General features: G+C 34.8%; 1 pseudogene; it reads left to right on the plus strand.

The window, feature by feature from the left end:
* The first annotated feature begins 17903 nt into the window (after positions 1–17903).
* LOC114048098 lies at positions 17904–19213 on the plus strand (annotated as a pseudogene).
* Positions 19214–20422: the final 1209 nt, after the last annotated feature.

A 20422-nucleotide genomic window follows, 5' to 3' on the forward strand; every position in this document is an offset into this window, starting at 1 on the left:
CTTTATAAAGCCATGAAGTCAATCATGTAGAGAATTGTTTCATGTTGTTGTTTTTCCTTGATAATATTTTTCCTATTACAAGTAAAGATAGTTTTCAACATTCATTTTTGTAAAATTTTGAGTTCCAAATTTTTCTCCCTCCCTTCCTCCTCTCCTGCCTCACCAAGACAGCATGCAATCTGATATAGGTTATACATATACAATCACATTAAATATATTTCCACATTAGTCATGTTGTGAAAGTAGAATCACAACAAAAGGGAAAAACCATGAGAAAGAAAAAAAAACAGTGAAAATAGTCTGCTTTGATCTGTATTCAGACTCCATAGTTCTTTCTCTGGGTGTAGTTAGTATTTTCCATCATGAATCTTTTGGAATTGTCTTGGAACACTTTATTGTTGAGAAGAACTAAATCTATCATAGTTGCTCATCAGACAGTTTTGCTTTTGCTGTGTATAATATTCTCCTGGTTCTACTCACTTTACTCAGCATCAGTTCATGTAAGTCCAATTTTTTCTGAAATTGACCTCCTCATCATTTCTTATAGTACAATAGTATTCATTACATTCATTTACCACAACTTGTTCAGCCATTCCCTAATTGATGGACATCCCCTCAATTTCCAATTTTTTGCTACCACAAAAAGAGCTGCTATAAAAATGTTTGCACATGTATGTCCTTTTCCTTTTTTTATGATCTCTTTGGTTTACAGACCAAGTTGTAATATTGCTGGATCAAAGCGTATGCACTTTTTATAGCCCTTTGGTCGTAGTTCCAAACTGATCTCCAGAATAGTTGAATCAGTTTACAGCTTCACCAACAATACATTATTGTTCCACTTTCCCCTCATCTTTCCCAACATTTATCATTTTCTTTTCTGTCATATTAGCCAATCAAATAGGTGTGAGGTGGTACCTCAGAATTATTTTAATTTGTCTTTCTCTAATCAATATTGATTTAGAGCATTTTAATGATTATTGATAGCTTTAATTTCTTTCTCTGAAAACTGTTTCTATCCTTTGACAATTTATCAATTGGGGAAGTTTCATATTCTTTTACTCTTTTATCTATACTTCAGTCAAGTGACAACTCTCAGAAATTACACAGATATCAATCAGTGCATTAGTCAAGACAATATTTCTGTTGATTGTTGCTAATTACTTAAGTTCAATTTTTTAAGTCAAGATGTATTCTGTAAAGTGCTCTTGTTCTCACCACTACAAAAAGCCTTGGTTCAAAAAACAGTGCCCACATCTTCTCATCATTTGTTCAGGATATGATTCTCCTTTTCCCATCCCAGTCTGCTGGACTTATTTCATTCATCTTACTATATACTAGTGTTACTTCTATTTGAAGAGATACATGGCTTTTTTCACATAAAAAACAAATTTTCCAAGTTATTTTCACTTACTATATTTCTGTCTACTTCTAGAATTGTATTTCTCATCCCTCACTTGGTAGTGAGGTTAGGTTTGCTTTTTGAAACCTTAAAGTGAGTAAATACAATGAGGACAGAATGCTCCACCTTTATTCTCATTCAATTATCACCCCTTTCAAAGTTTTAATCAATTCTATTCTGTTCTTCCTCTTACATTGAAATAAATCACAATACCCTAACAGCATCAGATAGCCACTCGATCCCCAAAGAGAACCAGAACTATTTTAAAGGCTCTCATGGAAATAATACCTTAGGGAAATCCTATGTTTGATTTAAATGGATCTGGAATTGTCAGGAGACAAATATTTTCTACATGTTTTCAGATCTCAGAATACTGTCACTTCATATGCCTTCTTCTTTGGAGGTTATTTATTTGAATGTCAGAAAGAAAATTAAAGTTATGAACATTTTTAGGGTCTCATAGACAAGCCATACCTGTAATCATGTGATTTTAGTTTGAAAAAACCAATAAGATAATAGTACCGTCATGTTTCATAATTTTGTCATTTACGTGAAGACCATGGAACTATTTTTGGAATAACTGTTGAATTTGTAATTCAAAGATATAGGTTTGAGTTCCGCTTCTGCCTTTTATTACCTGCATGGCCTCAAGCAAGCCACATAAACTATCAGAGAAAATGCACATCTGCAAAATGAAGCTAAAAGTTGTCACCTTACTTGTCTCATTAGATCAATAGGAGTGTCTACTGAATTAATGTATATATTTGCATTCTTTAAATCCATTAACTCTATTGAGGGTGAACCCTTTACCTTCTTACTAAAGCAGCTTTAAAAAAAATCACCATTTAAAAAATACATTATTGAGACACTGTGATATAGTAGAGAGAACATTGGACTTGGAGCCAGTAAGTCTTGGGTTAATATTTCAGCTATACTTACTAGTGAGTGATTCTGGGCAAAGTAGCAACTTCTCTCTTAGTTTCTGTTATCTATCATCTTACAAACCACATTCATATTGCCTATTATACTTATAGAAGCCATATAGATATGCACATACACATAGATGTTGAACACTTACTGGAGCTGAGTTGGACTGATTTATGAATCAGTCAAACTCACATAAATGACTTTATGTAGCTGGCTGTTGATTATGCTGCACATCCTTATGTACACTATATCTTGGGATTTCTTGTCTTCTTCCCTATTCGCATCCTCACTTTCTTTTTCTTGCTTTAAAGATTATCATCAAATGAATATCGTCAGAATTTCTGTAAAGGTCTGAGAGAATCTATAATTAGAACCATGAAAGATGGCCAGAAATACAGTATCTTCTCAAGGGAAGCCATCTCTTTGTGAATTCTAGAAAGCATATGGAATTGGAAGAAAAGAAGTATAAAATTAAGGACAGGTTTTTATTTATGAGTTCTAGAGGAATTACTGGAATTTTTAGGCAAAGCTGGAGTGGTAAAATAAAAGGGGAAGTTTAACTTGAATACAGGAATGATCACTGAATGTTGGATGTTTATTTTTTGACAGACTGGATTCAAAATAACTAGGATAGCTTCAGTAAGAGTAGTTCAGTATTTGCTGGCTGCAGTGGAAAGCACAGAGTAGAAGTGGAATGGATTGGTTCTGAAACTAATGGCAAGTGAGTAGCAGGTTGATGAGATTCATGGATTAAAGTTGAAAAAATGAGGAAGAGATGGATGAAAGATAAACATTCATAGCTTGATTTTAAACAGTTCAGATCTAGGAAAGTAAGAAAATTAAAAATCACCCTCAATTCAAAATCATTGCAAGGTTTTAACATGTTTGCAGATATTCCTTTAGGTACCATGTACTAAAAGACCTCTTTCAATTTTTTGTCAATTCACTCAAGGTGATGCTCCATTGAAATTGCTATTATCTCACTTGAAATGTGATTGGTTCATATTTACATTTGCTTTAATAGGCTTATTAGTCTGTCAAAGCTTTTAAAGGACAATCGATCATTATGTATTCAAATTTTAGTTAAAAGGCTGTAATTATCTATTGCTTCACTGATTTAGTATTTGCTATGTGTCCATGATGTTATTCAAACTACATAGAAAACTAAATGCTGGGGCAGCTAGGTGGCGCAGTTGATAGAGCACCATCCCTGGAGTCAGGAGGACCTGAGTTCAAATATGTGCTCAGACACATAACACCCACTAGCTTGTGTGACTCTGGGCAAGTCACTTAACTCCAATTGCCTCACCAAAACAAACAAACAAACAAAAAAAAAACAAAACAAAAAAACAACTAAATGCTATCACTTAACTACATAAATTAGGAGAAATATACACATTAGCATAATGGTTCAAAATTAATCATGCCATGTTTTGGCATTATTTTAATAAATTATGATATGATTTAGAATGAAGAATCTATATCTTTAGGGACTGATAATTATATCCTGATTCATCTTCTCTAGAATATTTATAAATACCATGCAGTTATTTATCATTTAATTTCTCTAAACCTCTATCCTCATCTGTAAAATGGCCATAAAATGCAAATACTGCTAATGTTATAGAGTAATCCAATTCAGTTCATTCCAAGTCAATTTAGTTCCACAGTTTTAGAACCTATTATCTATAGTCCACTTTGCTATTAGAAGGTACCCCAGATAAAACAAAGATATATAAGCTGGAGACCTTGGCCAGTGATAGTACATTTAGATTTTGCCCTGGTCAGACCATGTCTGGAGTATCATACTTGGTACTGGGTATCACAGATTAAGAATGATACTCTCAAGCTGAAAAGAAATTAGGAAAGCAACTGACATGTAAAGGACATTGATACCAAGTCATATGATAACAAGTCAAGGTATAGAGGAATTCATGTCTTGGGGAAGAAAAGATCTGAAGAGAGAGAAAGGTAGGAATAATAATTCTCTTCAAATATTTTAAGTACTATGTGAGAAAATAGGATTACATTTGTTCTGTTTAGTCCTAGGAGGTAGGACTCAGAACAGTGGGAGGAAGTTACAAGGACAAATTTAAATGTCAAGAAAAGTTTCCCAGCAATTAGAGCTGTTACAACATGGAAAGGGCTGCCTAAGAAGCTGTTGGGTGCCCCCTTATAAGAGATCTTCCAACAGAAGCTAAAGGACCACTTGTCAGGTATGTGACAGTATATATTACTTTTGGCTGTGATCTTGATTGGATCACTGCTGATATCCTTACCGACTCCAAAGTATTGTTAATTTGTGACTGAGAAGAGCATAATATGCACACATGATTATATTATAATGCAGAAGATCAGATATACAACAAAAAGTAGCATTGATTATAGTACTGTGGATGTTTCAGAGGAGGGAAAATTATATCTATTTATGGAGTGAGGAGAGCAAACAAAAACATCATTTTGAAGTGCTGCTTGATCTGAATCTTCAAAGATGAGTAGAATTCCCAAAAATGGGGAAAAGGCTGTTCCATGGAGAGGGAAACAGCATTATCAAACTTCAAAAGGTCAGAACCATGGAGTTTGAATGGTTGTTCAGGGACCTGACATACTTTGATTTTCTTCATCACATAATTGATACAAAAAAAAAAATGAGAGCTCAAGTTCTGAACGATAGGGTATAGCTGGAATATAGAACATGGATTCTCTAACATAGAGTACATAAAGTAATTTATGAAAAACTCAGTAGATAGGTTACAGAGAGCTTTCAAATTAATTCAACAATAATTTATTAATCAACTACTACATTCCAGGCTTTGTGTTAAATACTGACTTTACAATGATAAAAATGACAAAGGCTCTACTCTCAAGAACTGGGGAACAACATGTACTGATGTGCATAAATAGAAAATATTTACAAATAATTGCAGATATTTTGGAAGATAGACCACACTAACAGGTTAGGAGATCAAGAAAAAGGATTCACATAGAGGGGGTACTTGAACTTTGATGGAAGCTAGGGATTCTAAGACACAGATGGGAAAGGAGAATGAATGCTGGCAGGAGAGACAGCTTGAAAAGGCACACAGACAGGAAAGGGAATGCTATGGACAAAAAAAGTGAACAGGCCAATTTGGCTAAAATGTAGACCATGTAAAGGGAAATTTGATGTAATAAGCTTGGAAAGATAAAGTGGAATCAGATTGTGAATAGCTTGAAATGCTCAATAAGAGGAGTTTATCTTTTATACTAGAATAGCAAAGCCACTGGGGCTTTTTGAGTGGTGGTTGGGAAATAGGAGGATGATTTGTTCAGACTGGTGTTTTTGGATTATTCTGAGCATTGATTGAATTGAGGACAGACTTGGAGCAGAGAGACTAATTAGGATGTTGTTGCAATAGTACAGGTGGGAAATGATGAACGAGAGTGCTGACAATGGGAATAAAATAAAAGGGGAGAAATATGAGAGATGCTGTAAAGATTGAATAAATAAGACTTGGCAACTGATTAGATATGGAGGGGATGGCTAAAGGATAGTAAAGGGTAGAGCATGATTCTAAGACTGTGGGTCTAGAAAACTAGGATGATAAAGGGCTAACAATCTAAGAAATTAGCTCTGTTATTTGACAAGTTGGGAGACAACTTTGAAGGATTTTACATAAAGGAATGACATTATGGTAGCTATTGTTTATAAGAACAAAATAAATAATATATACAAAAAAGTTGATGTTTTGGTTTTGAGCCTCAATCATAGCTAGAAACTTTAAACTCAGAGATTAGAAAAAAAGGTCTCAATTCTAAATAATAGAATGAGCAAAAGGACATTTCTATTTTAACTCAACTGCTTAGCATTTCTAATATATTTCCTTTAAATCATTATATTTTTAAAGGATGATTTTTTTTCTAAATGTGGTAGACTCCTAAAAAGTAAGAAGAGACTTTAAATTTCATTTAGAGTTCAGTTTTTCCAAACTTTATGGATTTTTATTTAATTATTTCATATTAGCAGAAACATTTTTCTCTCTTTCAATACCTGTAATCATTTAAAAACAAAACAAAACAAATCACATGAAATGGATATACAGAATCATGCAAAAAATATCAAATACCGGATGTGTCCAAAAATGATACATCTCATTTTATATCTGAGTCAATCTTACCTATGCACAAGAAGGTGAATAGAAAACGCTTCATAACTGGGCTTTTGGAAAAATGGTTAATCATAGTGTTGACCAACATTTCTAACTATTTCAACATTTTTTATCTTTATAGCATTTTTGTTATTATGTTATTTGACCTCCTAATTCTGCTCATTTTCTTCTGCATTATTGTGTACAGAGTGGGACAAGTTTCTTTGAAACCATTCCTTAAAAAGCATGTCTTACATGATAAGAGAAATCCATTATATTCATATACCATAAATTGTTCAGTCAAATGTAAATTAATGGGATGTCTTCTTAGTTTCCAATTCTTTGTCATCATAAAAGAAAATGCTGTGAATTTGAAAATGTGGGTCATTATCTTTTTCTTCCATTTCTTTGGTGGCAGAAGCATAGTAATGGTATCACTGGGTAAAGTAATATTCACAGATTAGGAACTTTCTTGGCCAGAGTTCCAGAATGCTTTCCAGAATGGATGGACCAAATCACAGTTCCACTAATATTGAAATAATATGACTATTCTCCTTTAAAATTTGGCATTTGCTTTTTTATTTTAAATCAACTTAAATAATCTGATGGATATGAAGTGGAACCTCAGAGTTTCGTTTGAATATCTATAATTATTACTGATTTGGAGAATTTTTTCATGTGGTTAGTCTTAGTTCAAATATTTTTTTCCCTTAGGAATATCCTTTGATCATAAATAAATTTGGGAATGAGCCTTTGTCCAATAAATTTACATCTATTGCTATATATATTTTGAAAATGAGGTCCTTATCAGAGAAATTGTGTTCTTTTAAATGTTATGTTGGCATTACAATGTAAGGTATTGGTCTATACCTAGTGTGTGACAAATTTCTTTCTATTTTTTCCAGCAATTTTTGTTAAATAGTGTTATTACACTAGTATCTGTGGTCTTTGGGTTTATCCAACAATAATCCATTAAATTCACTTTCTGCTATATGATGTATACATATATATGTATATGTATAATTTGTTCCACTTATCATACTCTCTATTTTTGAACCAGTGCCAAATCATTTTGATGATCACTGCTTTGTAGTATAGTTTTAGATCCGGTCCTGCTAAGACCCTATTATTTTTACAATTTCCTTATTTCCTTTAAGATTATTGATGTATTATTCCTTCAGGTGAATTTTTTAAACTACTTGTTCTAGTTCTAAAAAGTAATCCTTTAGTAATCTTATTAGTATGACATGGCATAAATAAATTCATTTAAATAGCACTGCCATTTTAATTATATTGGGTCAACTTACCCATGAGCAATTAATATTTCTTTCAATATCTTGGTCTTTTTATGTAATAGTTATGTTCATGTAATTCCTGTGTGTCTCAGCAGGTAGTGTGCCATGAATTTTCTATAGTCTATCTAAAGTTATTTTGAAAGGAATTTGCATTTTTATCTGTTCCTTTTGTATTTTGTTGGAAATTCTGAGGATTTATGAGGATTTATTTCATATTCTACAACTTTGCTGAATTCATTCATAATGTTAGTTATTTTAGTTATTTTTTATTTTACTATCTAGGGTTCTCTAAGTATACCTTCATATCATCTGAAAAAGTGATCATTTTCTTTCTTCTTTTTCTGTGCCTTTTCCTTCAATTTATTTTTCTCATAAGTATAAGTAATACATATCGTTATATCAAAAGTAGGTTTGATAATGGACATCTTTGCTTTTAAAGTAGTGATGGCTAAGTCTACAATGTATTTATATTTTATAATAATTGCATAAAATTTGTATGTTTGTACATATGTGTATGCCCATCTGAGTAAGGGGGTCTCTTGTTACTAAGATACTAGGGGATTATGTCAGTCACCCATGTGTCTGAAACAACTCACATCCTTAGCAAGGACTAAAAGAGAGAGATTTCATGCTGCTGTATCATTTTTTTTCTTGTTCATTCATGTTTCTAACCTACTTTTTGATTTTGGAATTTATGTTAGTGTTAGGCACTGCTCACCTCTGAGGTGGGTAGAAGGGGAAGTCTAGCCCAAGTATTTGTCTTTTATGTCATGTCAGCTGCTTTCACAACTCAATAAGTTTTTGGTCCTTCCAAAGTGGGATGATCTGGGAAGAGTTCTGTTCGCTGTTCCCTGGTCTGCAAATTCCTCACCCACTTTGGGTCTGCTGGCTTATATGTGCTTGAGTTTCCATAGACTGCTGCTGGATTCAGTCACAACTCACTAAGACTTACCACAAGTTCAGTGTGACTGAAGTGTTGGCTCCTCTTTGTTTTTCGTCTCATGCCTCCAGGTCTTCCTGATGAGGACCTTTACAAAACTGGGTTATGGGCAACAAAGCTGCTAGATAGCACTTATTCCTATTACCAATCCTAGTACAAGGGTCTCATGGAATCTCTTTCTGCCCAGGGGTTTGGTTCCATTACCATCCTTGGATTATGGAGTATTCTCTTTTGCTGGTCTGGTCACCACAACCCATTGTTGCTTCTGACTGTTGTGGAGTTTGCTGCTGCTGCTGCTGCTGTATTGCATTTCTGATCAGCCTACAGACTCAGTGTCTACAGACCTCTCTATTTGTCTTCCTATATTGACCTGGGCTGTAAAAATAATTCACTGTAACTTTTTTCTTATTTTCCCAATCAGAATTTGATCTTTCACTTTTCATTGGTCATTGAAGGGGAGGATGTGAAGGAGTTAAGGCAAAACTGCTAGTTCTCACTCTACCATTTAACTGTACCTCTCCATTAATTTTTCTACTTAGGCCCCAATACCTGAATAAAGGAAGGTGATGTACAGCAAATCTTTGGCAAATTGGTATTACACTGTCCCTTGCTTGCATTGGCAGTATAGACAGGTGTAATCTCAATATACAAACTGGAGGACAGCTTAGCATAAAAGACTAGTCAGGGACTGACTGTCAAGCACTCAGTCAAGACATTCTTTTCATGAGGGTCAACCACTAAAAATCCCAAACTTCAGTGGCAAGGAGTGGTTATTGATTGTCTAGTTGCCACTGAAATTTGGGATTTTCAAGCGTTGTACCCACGTGTGTATTGCTCAGATCCAACTCAGGTCGAGGACTTTCATAACTCAGACAATAGGCAATGACTGACCATTTTGAAACTTTGCCTGAGATGATACCATTTTGAGGGCAGTGACATCTTCCAGGTCCCCAGCCTTTGATCTTAGAATAACACAACACTCAGTAGTCCAAGAATACAGTAACAGAACCACCCCAGACTTTCCCATGAGAAGTGCATACAGCCTTAGAATCTGAAGTTGGAAAATAGGTTGGAAGAATAAACAAACAAACAAATCTCGCTAAAAAGAGCTGTTATGCTAATGCGGACACTCAAAACACAAATCAAAAAGAGACTGACTCCAAAATATCAAAAAGTAAAGCTTCAAAGAAAAACATAGATTGGGCACAAGTTTAACCAATATTTCCAAAAGGGTTGATACAAGAGCTTAATTTCTTTTTAAAGGAAATGAAAGTTCTGGAATAAAACATTAGAAAAGAAGTGAGATATATTGAAGAACTGGAAAGAGAGGAGCTAGGGGCAGCTAGGTGACCAAGTGGATAGAGCACTGGCCATGGATTCAGGAGGACCTGAGTTCAAATCCAGCCTTAGTCACATAATACTTACTAGCTTTGTGACCCTGGGCAAGTCACTTAACCCCATTGCCTAGCCAGAGAGAGAGAGAGAGAGAGAGAGAGAGAGAGAGAGAGAGAGAGAGAACTACAAAACCTTCCTTTCACAAAGCCACAAAGTCTTAGAAAATAAAAATGGACCACAGAGAAATCAATGACTGTAGGAAACACAAGAGATGATAAAAATAAAGTCTAAAACTTGAAAAAAATTGAAAAAATATTACTGCAAATAGTCAGGAAGAAAGAATTCAAGTATATACAGAAAAAAACATTTCACTTTACAGGAAATCAGAAGGGAAAGGAAAGAGAGGGAAAAGAGGGATAATAACTTAAATGAGGAATAGGTTTTAAGCAATACAAAATGTATAAAAGACTTAAAGGAAAGAATTTATGAAAAAAGCATGCTACTCATATCTGGATACAGAGGTAGAGTTAGAGTTCATATTGTAATTATTTTTGGACATAGTTGATATAAAAATTTATTTTGATTAACTATATATGATTGTAGTAGTTTTATTTGTTCTTGATTTCTCAATTGGGGTGAGTAGGGATGGGGAAGTAGGGAGGAAGGAGAGAAAGGAAATAGTTTTATTAATTGAAAAAAATAATTGATCCAACTATACCATTGTTAGACCCATACAAAATAAAGCAATCATAAAAGAGAAAAAGGTCCTATATTAACATAAAATATTTATAGCTGTTCTTTCTGTGGCAAATAACTAGAAACTAAGGGAATACCTATCAACAGGCGAATGATGAAACAATTGTGTTAAATGAGTGTTGTGGAATGCTCTTGTAGTGAAATAAATGAGGAAATTATTAATTTAAAAAAACATGGAATAATTTTTATGAATTGATACAAAGTGAAGTGGGTACAGCAAGATGAATAAATTATATAATAATATCAAGTTCATAAAATGAACAATTTTGAAGCCATATAAACCAATGAGAAATGAAATGAGCAGATCCAGGATAATAGTTTATACAATAGCAGCAACACTCAAACAATAAACAACACTGAAAGGTATAAGAAGACTGGTCATCCAGGTTTCCAGAAAACTTTCTGACAAGAGAGGTGATGGGTTCAGGGGATGTGTTTTGTTTTAGTTTATATTTTTTGGGAAAATAGATTTCCAATGAGGAAATTTGTCTGTTTAACTATGAATATTTGTTAAAAAAATTGTTTTTTTTTCTTTTTCCAGTAAGATAAGAGAAGGATTAAAAAAAAGATTCTGTTAAATTAAAAACAGAAAACATCGAATAAGAGCCTTTGAAATATTGAACATTCTTAAGGTGCTTAAAATTACAGTTCTTTCCTAATAAAGAAGAGAATACAGGTATAACAATGCATACCTTATTTGAAAGATTAAACTTAGAGTAAGGCAACTTGAAAGGATAGATAAAGCCATGGAGTCACAATGAGTGTTGTTCAAATTCTTCCTGATTTATGCTGGCTGTGTGGCAAGTTATTTAACCTAGCAATGCCCCTAGACAGCTCTCTAAAACTAGAAGTTACAGAGAAGTTAATGTATTACACTGATATGTGGAGTTTCCTCATGGCATGGTGGGGTGAAGGGGTAAGGTGGTAGTAAGAGCTCCTTTCACTCATGAAATCAAGTTTAGAATCCCTCCATTTCCACCCACAACAACAACAAGCAACTTATAAACCAAATCTTTGGCCGAATGAATGAAGTTTGAAAGAAAATGTAGTAACCTGAATTCTCAATGATAATCCTGATGTTTAGGAATTTACCATTTTTGTATGTGGTTTTTGTATTTTTAATAATATCATTAAGATTATGTGATTTTTAAAAATAGGGATTACACTAGGATACTGCATAGAGTTATTTTTTTTTACTTTTAATAATTCACTTCATCTTTCTGTCTCAAGATCTAATTCAAATTATTTTGAAAGTATGGGATCTAAACAATGAATTGTGTGCATGTGGATGAGGATTATAGATTTTAGACTTTTCATGTGTGCTTTCTCCCTTTTTCTTTTCTCTACTCCAAAGCAATATGTCTATTTTAGGAAAGAAAAAAAAACAAGCTGGGAACAAAGGTTGCTATTTTGCTATTTGATAAACAGCATGAAGAGAGACTCTTTGGAGTTGCATGGAGATTTATGTCAAGCAAACAAAAATGATACCAGCCTCCCCTGGTGGCCAGAAACGCCTCCTTTAAAATGTCCCTGAGGTTGTTTTCATGCTTTGAAAACTCTCCCAGACAGGCTGTTTGAAGATTGGGCACTCTGACATCTGGGTGTGTCTAATGTCATTTATCTTTGGAAAAAGCTTAAAATTGTTTCAAACAACCTTTGATACACAGTAAATTTTTCTACTAATTTCCCTATTATCTGCTTGATGTTCAAGAGTTTTGCAGGAAGAATTTTACTCTGATGGCAAAGCTGTGTTTTAGGGAGAAACCAGAGTCATTTAGAAACAAATCAAGTCCATTATATTGAATTATTTACATTTCAAATAAATCTTCATACCATTTCAATAATCTTTGACTAAAAGTGGTATAACATTCTATTTTGCACAAGTTTTCATGAAAAATTTCTAAGTAAATAATACAGGTGAAGAGCAAAAGGTAATATCATATTCTGAGCCATTGAACAAGAAGACTGTCTGACTTCTAGTTTGAGAAAGAAATAATTTGCTTGTTACCACAAGTATTCTCCAAAAAGCTGTTGCTATTCTGTGCCCAGATGCAATGCATAGTAAATTGACTGGTATACCTTGGCCATTAAACGCCCAGATGACAATTTGTTATCCCTTGTCTCATTTGAATGCACAATTATGCACATTTCTTGAGATATAAGTGACATTTTGTAAAAGTCACTGCATGGGAGTGTTAGGACTCAATTCTAATTCTGGAAGTGCTACTAATTGGATAGATGCCCTGTATTCATCATTTAAGTTATTATTGCCTGAATCTCCTCATCTTTAAAATTAGACATAGGCTGTGGGTACAGTGGCATTACAATTATCTGGTAACTATCATCTGGACTTGGAGTCAAAGGGACCTGGATTCACAATCTACTTTTGCTATTTACCACCTTTGTGACTTCTGGCATTTCACTTAGTCACTCTGAGTTATATCTTTCTCAAGTGAAAAATGAAGGGGTTGGATTCAGTAATTTCTGAGTCCTCTTCCAGTTCTAAACTGCAGGAGCCTATGACTCTAGCAACCTTGACAATCTATATATAACACATTCACAAACTCAGAAGTAAATGAATAAAAAACCAACAACTTTCTCTCTAAACAGTAATAATTTACTCCAAGAGAAGTATGGAACCAAACTCAAGTTCCTAAACAAGAACCTACTGAGAATTTTGTGTAAAATAGTAACTTATTTAACAAACTTGGTTGTCTGTTTCCCCTCTTGCAATCTCAAATCCTTCTCTGGCTATAGCTGATTAGAAACCATGAAGGGGAGTACTGAGGGGAGCTGCCACACTGAGAAGTGACAGCTGACAGAGACATAAGAGACAACCAACTACTAGAAAAACACAGAAGCTAGGAGAATTCAATGAAAGGGTTATACTTCAGTTGCACCTGAGGGTTTTGCCATATGATATACAGTAAAGTATAGAAACTGATCATAGGATTTAGAACTAGAAAAGGCCTTATAAATAACCTAGTTCATTGTACAGAGGAGGAAGCTGAGGCCCAGGCACATTATTGAATTTATCCAAGGTCACATAGGGCATACAGTACAAAACTGATATATGAAACAAGGTTCTTTGTCATCAAATCTAGTCTTCCTACCACAATATTTGTTGCTATTTACAATTGTGACAAAATTATCAAAAAGTGTTGGATTTTGTTCAGTATCATATATTTAATATGACACATTTAAGATGCAAGGTACATTTAAAATAATTTACATAAAAACCCACTTAAAAGTTCTAGACTTTTAAGGAAGGAGAGAAAGTTAACTTAAGTTAGGAATTTTGATGGAGTAATTACTTCCTTCATTGCTGCACTTCAATTAATCAAACATTAACAATTAATTTCTCAAATTGTGAAGAGCACTGTTTAACACTGGTTGAGCTTAAAACTTAAGGTAAGACACAACCTCTGTCCTCCAGGAGTCTGTTGTCTATTTTCTTTTCTTGATGATAATGTTATATAAATATAGATGATTTTATCTTCTAATTGAAGGTTGGAAAAGTACAAATCATTGCCAAGCAACTTTAGATAAATAATTACTTAAAAAAACAGGGTTTTGTTTCAAATGGCAACTTAATGAGGTACTATTTATTTGATTAATTAGGCCTGATTTCCCTTCTAGTTCCAAAGGCATTTGGATGACATGAAGGTGTTCTACCACTCACAAATTTTGGGTTATACTGGACCACTGGTTTCTAAAGAGGGAATGATTTAGGCATTATTTGGGATAAAGTCACTGATAACATAACTTCAATCCTTAATATTTCAGAACTTCAATAGATTTATCATAATACCCCACTCCAAATTGCAGATTACAACCCGTTTTATCTTCTTATTTTATTCTACATCTGTCAGTATCTTGATATAAGGTTCCACAAAGGGTCCATCCAAAATGTTGAAGATCTTCTTCTGTGTCCTTTATGAGTACACCCTTGTAGCCAGGAGCTACCCATTGTGTATCCCTTTCATTCACTAGTTTGCCTACTCTTTTCTTTTCTTGATGTGTCTTTGGATGCCATAGTCATATCTATAAAGGCAAGATTACTCAGTGGCTGAAGGCTGAGTGTGGTTATTATAATATGCTTTTTAAAAGTTTTAAAACTTTACGTCCTCATTTCCAAGTTCCCATAGTTGTTTATCCTTTCCCCAAGACAAAATAAGCACAGAGGAATGATACTTATAATATTATTCATTCATCTAGCACCTTAAGTCATACAAAATGCTTTGCATCTATTATCTCATTTGATCAGAATTCCCATCTTACAGGTAAGGGGACTAAGGCTTAAAAGGTGTAAGTGACATGACCCTGATCCTCTAGCTGGTGATTATAAGAGGCAGGATGTGGAAACAGTTTATTTCAAAATTCTAATTTTAGTGTTCTAACCAATGTGATGTCCACAGAATTTACGGAGAAACACTTTACTCAGTTTTTAAAACAAAGTTATAAATTTATGTGTAGATAGGATCAGTAACTCATTACTGTGTACTGTTGCTATGATGTAGTAAACATTAATTAGTATGGCAGATAATAACATGAAATATATTGTAGCTACCCTGACCATCAAACTGACTACTCATGACCCTAGAAATTACAACAAATGCATACATAATTCATTCCTATATGATTGTGCAAAGAAAGAGTGTAACTCCCTTGGGCAAGGAGTGAGCCTTTCAGCTCTGCCCACAAAGTTTTAGAGCTGAGATAATATTTCATAATGAAGACGGCTGTGTCTTCAAAGGTAGGGACTACAGAGATGTGATAGAATGAGTTGGAGCTACAGGATAAAGAATATATCCGTTTCCTCTGACTACTTAAAAAAATTGAAAGATCAAGTCAATCAGTTAGTCAGTTAATAAGCATTTATCTGCCTATAATGTGCCATGCACTGGGGATAAAAAAAAAAATAGGTGAAAAACCATCCTTGCTCTCAAAGAACTCACAGTCTAATAGGGGAGATAACAATGAAACTACTATGTAGATACAATATATATAGGATAAATTGGAAATTTATATAGGTGGCACTGTGGACAGAACACTGGACATCAAAGAAAGAAGCATCCTACGTCAGATTCTTATTAAGTTTGTGACCATGTGTAATGTCACCTCTGTTGCCTCAGTTTCCCCATCTATAAAATGGAGATAATAGTACTTATGTCTCAGGTTTGTCATGAGGATAAAATGAGATATATATTCACAAGGTGTTTATAAACTATTATTATTATTATTGTTATTATTCCATATTAGAAAAAAACAAAACTTCCCTTATAGTGGGTGGTTCTAGGTGAGTGAGGAACAAAGATGTATTTCAGTGCCTCATCCGTTCTAGTTGGTGATGTCTTTTAGTTTCAAATTGCCTTGGTCTAGTAGGACAGAGACTGGCCCAGAATACCCTGATTTCCAGTCAGAACTGGATATGGGACAACTGGATATGGGACCTCCTGGAGGTTTTGCTAAGCCCATGTGTTAGATGTCTCTAAGGTGTATTTAAAACTACTAGGAAAGACTGAACTCTTGGGTTGTTTAGTATGTCTGCCAAGGAGGGTTGGAGGAGGGAAAGCTTAATTGTCTGGTGTGGGCTAGAAGGACGTCCTTCACTGGATGTTTTGAAGCATATCTCTATTGTTCATTTCTGATATTATGCTGAAAGAACACAATATACTTGCATCTTCTTTTGATAATGGTCTCAAAGGAAATATAGAAGGTATGGAAAGAGAGATAGATGGGCTTTTTAAAGCCATATTGGGCCTAGGACAAGAATCTGACAGAATAAATCTTCACAAAATCATGCTAATGAGTATCACTTTAAAAGGCAGACCTAATGGGACAGAGGCAGCTAGGTGTCTGAAGAAAGGGAATGCTTCACAGTTTCCACATGGTTCCTTCTGGTGTGGAGCTATGTGAATAAAAGCTAGAAAACAACACCCTGAAAGAGGAATAATTCTAGGCTGTTCTATAGCATAATCCAAATGCCACATATAAAAATTCCATTTCATTTTTTTGGGAGGTTCTGTTTCTGGGAGCCTAGATGGCAGAGTAAGAAGTAAGTCACTCTCACCCTCCCTTATTGACCTCTGAAAGCCCAGAAAATATTGCCCCAGGAAAAAACCTGGAACAGCTGAGCCAGCAGAAAGATGAGGTACAGCAGTCTAATAGCACAGGAAGGTTGGGGGATTAACAGGAAAGGCCCCTCTCTCTCTGGGGGAGGGAGAGCAATACAGAATGGGAGGTGTCCCAGCAAGCTGTGGAAAGCCCCACCTCAGCATACCAGGGGGAGATCCTGAACCCCAGGGTGGTAGAGCAGGCAAGCACCAATACCAGGACCCCCAAGTGCCTCAGTAAGGGCAAGAGAACCAGTGGAAATTGGCTTGGAAAATCACCACATACCATGGTGTACTCCAGCAGCTGAGTCTCCCAGTGCCTCAGCAAAGCTCTGGGAAGCACAACTCCAGGCTGACAGATATCCTGCAGTAGCAAAACATCCCTGTGCAAGGACTGGGTAAGCAAGAGCAAAAGAAAAGAGTGCAAGACCTGGGTGAACAGGCATCCTCCAAGGGCCAGATTCCCCACCCCTACCCCTAGAGCTCTAGTGTTGCTGATTCCAGCCCAACACCAGGTAAGCTGTCAGAACCCTATAGCCTCCAACAGCCAGCATCTGAGGCCCCAGCACACAAAGCCAGTGACTAGGCCACAGGCTCCCAGTCAGTGCCCCCTGCTCCCCAGCAGGAGAGCTCAATTTTTTTTAGAGGCCAGGAAATAAGCAAACATCATGAGCAAAAAGAAATGTACAAAGACCATAGATTCTTATTATGGGGAAAGGGAAGATCAAGGCAGAAATTCAGACAAGGACAACATTGTCAACATACTGATATCCAAAACCTCAAAAGGGAATATCAACTGGTCTGAAGCCCAAAACGCATTTCTTGGAAGAGTTCAAGAAGGATCCTAAAAGTCAAATAAGACAGGTAGAAGAAAAATTAGGAAAAGAAATGAGAGCTTTATAAGACAGAGTCAATAGCTTGGAAAAGGAAGGACAAAAATTAAACGTAGAATTTAAGAAAACAGCTAAATCTAGTAGTTCTAATCCAAAGTGGGATGAACAACTAACCATGAATGTGACATCTCAGACCACCCAAAGTCCCCTTCCAGAGGACTGGGAAATCAGATATACTAGAAAAGGTCTCAAGTATTTTGTTGATCATAACACAAAGACAATGACATTTAAGGATCCTTGTACAGGGAAATCCTCTGTAACTAAAGGTGCACAAATTGCTTATGAATGCAGCTTTAGGTGGAAACTTGCACACTTCCATTATTTGTGCCAGTCTAATGGACTACCCAGCCAAGTGAAAAATCAATGTGCCCTGACAGACATTGTTTGAAGACACTTTCCGATGGATCATGGCTCTAAAACCCTATGACTTGGGGAGGAGATTGTAATATTCAGGGGAGAAGCAGGATTTGATTATGGTGGCCTGGGAAGATAAATTTTTTGTTTGTTTTTGTTTTTGTTTTTGCTTTCCCATGAAGTGCTGAATCCTATGTATTCTTTGAGTATGCTGGAAAAAAAAAATTACTGCCTTCAGATTAATTCAGCATCAATGATCAATCCAGATCATCTCCCATACTTCTTTTTCATTGGACACTTTATTGCTATGGCACTGTTTCAAGGACAGTTTATTGATACTGGTTTTTCTTTACCATTCTACAAGCATATGCTAAATAAGAAGCTTATTAAAGATTTGGAATCTATTGATACTGAATTCTATAACTCCCTCATCTGGATAAGAGCAACAACATTGAAGAATGTGGCCTGGAAATGTATTTTCCAGTTGATATGGAGATTTTGAGAAAAGTGACTTCACATGATCTGAAGTTGGGAGGTTCTAATATACTGGTGACTGAGGAGAATAAAGAAGAGTATATTGATTTGATGGCATAATGGCTTTTTTCTCAGAGAGTACAAGATCAAACCAAAGCTTTCCATGATAGTTTTAATGAAGTTGTTCCCCTTCAATGGTTTCAGTACTTTGATGAAAAAGAATTGGAGGTGATGTTGTGTGGCATTCAAGAAGTCAATTTAGCTGACTGGCAGAGAAATACTGTATATTGACATTACATAAGAAATAGCAAGCAGATCATTTGGTTCTGGAAATTTGTGAAAGAGACAGACAATGAAGTCAGAATGTGTCTAATGCAGTTTGTCATTGACACCTGCTGACTACCCTTAGGAGGATTTGCTGAGCTCATGAGGAGGAACGGTCCTCAGAAGTTTTGCATCGAAAAAGTTGGCAAAGAAACCTGGTTGCCACGAAGTCATACATGCTTTAATCATTTGGCTCTACCACCATATAAAAGCTATGAACTGCTAAAGGAGAAACTGCTTTATGCAATAGAAGAGACAGAGGGATTTGGATAAGAATAACTGTGACTTCTTTTCCAAGAGGAGTTCTTGCATTAAAATATTAAGCCAAGTAAAATTGCACAGATATTGTACATAAGCTGTCCAGTCCATAGAGTGACCTTTCTGGAACTCTAAAAGTGTAAATGTTCTACATTTTTCCACAAAGACATGCAAAATAGTTCAACCATTTTTACTTTTATTTGTTGCCTCCTTGAGATGACTGACCAGTAAAAAACAAACTGCCCTGAAATTTTGAAGCAGACAAAAGACTTTATTTAAAATATATATGCACATATACTTATATACTAGTGGCTCTAGTTTTATAGAGCTCTAAGTATATGAAATTACAACCATTGAAAAAGACCTGGATTTGCTTTACCTTAGCTTTATTATCTAGAAACAAAAATGTGCAAATTGTTCCATGCTCTACCTTGTGCAATATCTCTCAAGGTTGTTTAATTGCATGACTTTAGGATGGTGTTAAAGACTTAGGTCAGCATTTACCTAGGTACATAGAAAAATTCTGCTGCCTTTTCTGAAGACAGATGCCTAATTCTGTCAACTTATTTTTAAAATATGTATAATAGTTGAGGTTAACCCCTCTCTGCTACTTTAATGATGTAGCAAAAATAATGAATGAAACCTTTACCTACATAAAAGTCATGTATAATAAAATGAATGTTATACAATTGATGCCACTTAAAAAGTTTATTATAGGAACTGGACACAACTCATTGAGCAGCATAAAGGGTTGTTTACATATTAACCTGGGGATGCTAGATAATTTTCAATCTTCTTAAAAAGAAATTCTGTCATTCCTAGAGGTTTGTTTTGTTTTGTTTCATTTCATTTTAATCTTTGATTATTCTTCAAATTAAGTTCATGGTAAACTGATGTAAATTAATATTTAGAAATATGTGAAAGGTAATGTGAACTATCACTACCTTTTTGTGTTCCAAGTTTTGATTACATAAATCCAAATCAATCAATAGTTGCATAGGCTTTTGAACACTTAAATTATAAAACTAGTGATTTTCTATTACTCTTTAAACATTTTCATCCCTTTTTAAGCTCATGTAAAATTCTATATACCTGAATTAAATAAGTATATATTAAAATCTTGTCATTTTTTTATTGTAGACAAAGTTATTTTCTGTCCTACATGAACAACATTTTAGAATTATTTTTTACCAGTATTGAAGGCATTTGCTGAACTGCAAAGAT

The sequence above is a fragment of the Vombatus ursinus genome, unplaced genomic scaffold (assembly GCF_900497805.2).
Source record: "Vombatus ursinus unplaced genomic scaffold, bare-nosed wombat genome assembly UNPS02014791.1, whole genome shotgun sequence".
NCBI lineage: Eukaryota > Metazoa > Chordata > Mammalia > Diprotodontia > Vombatidae > Vombatus > Vombatus ursinus.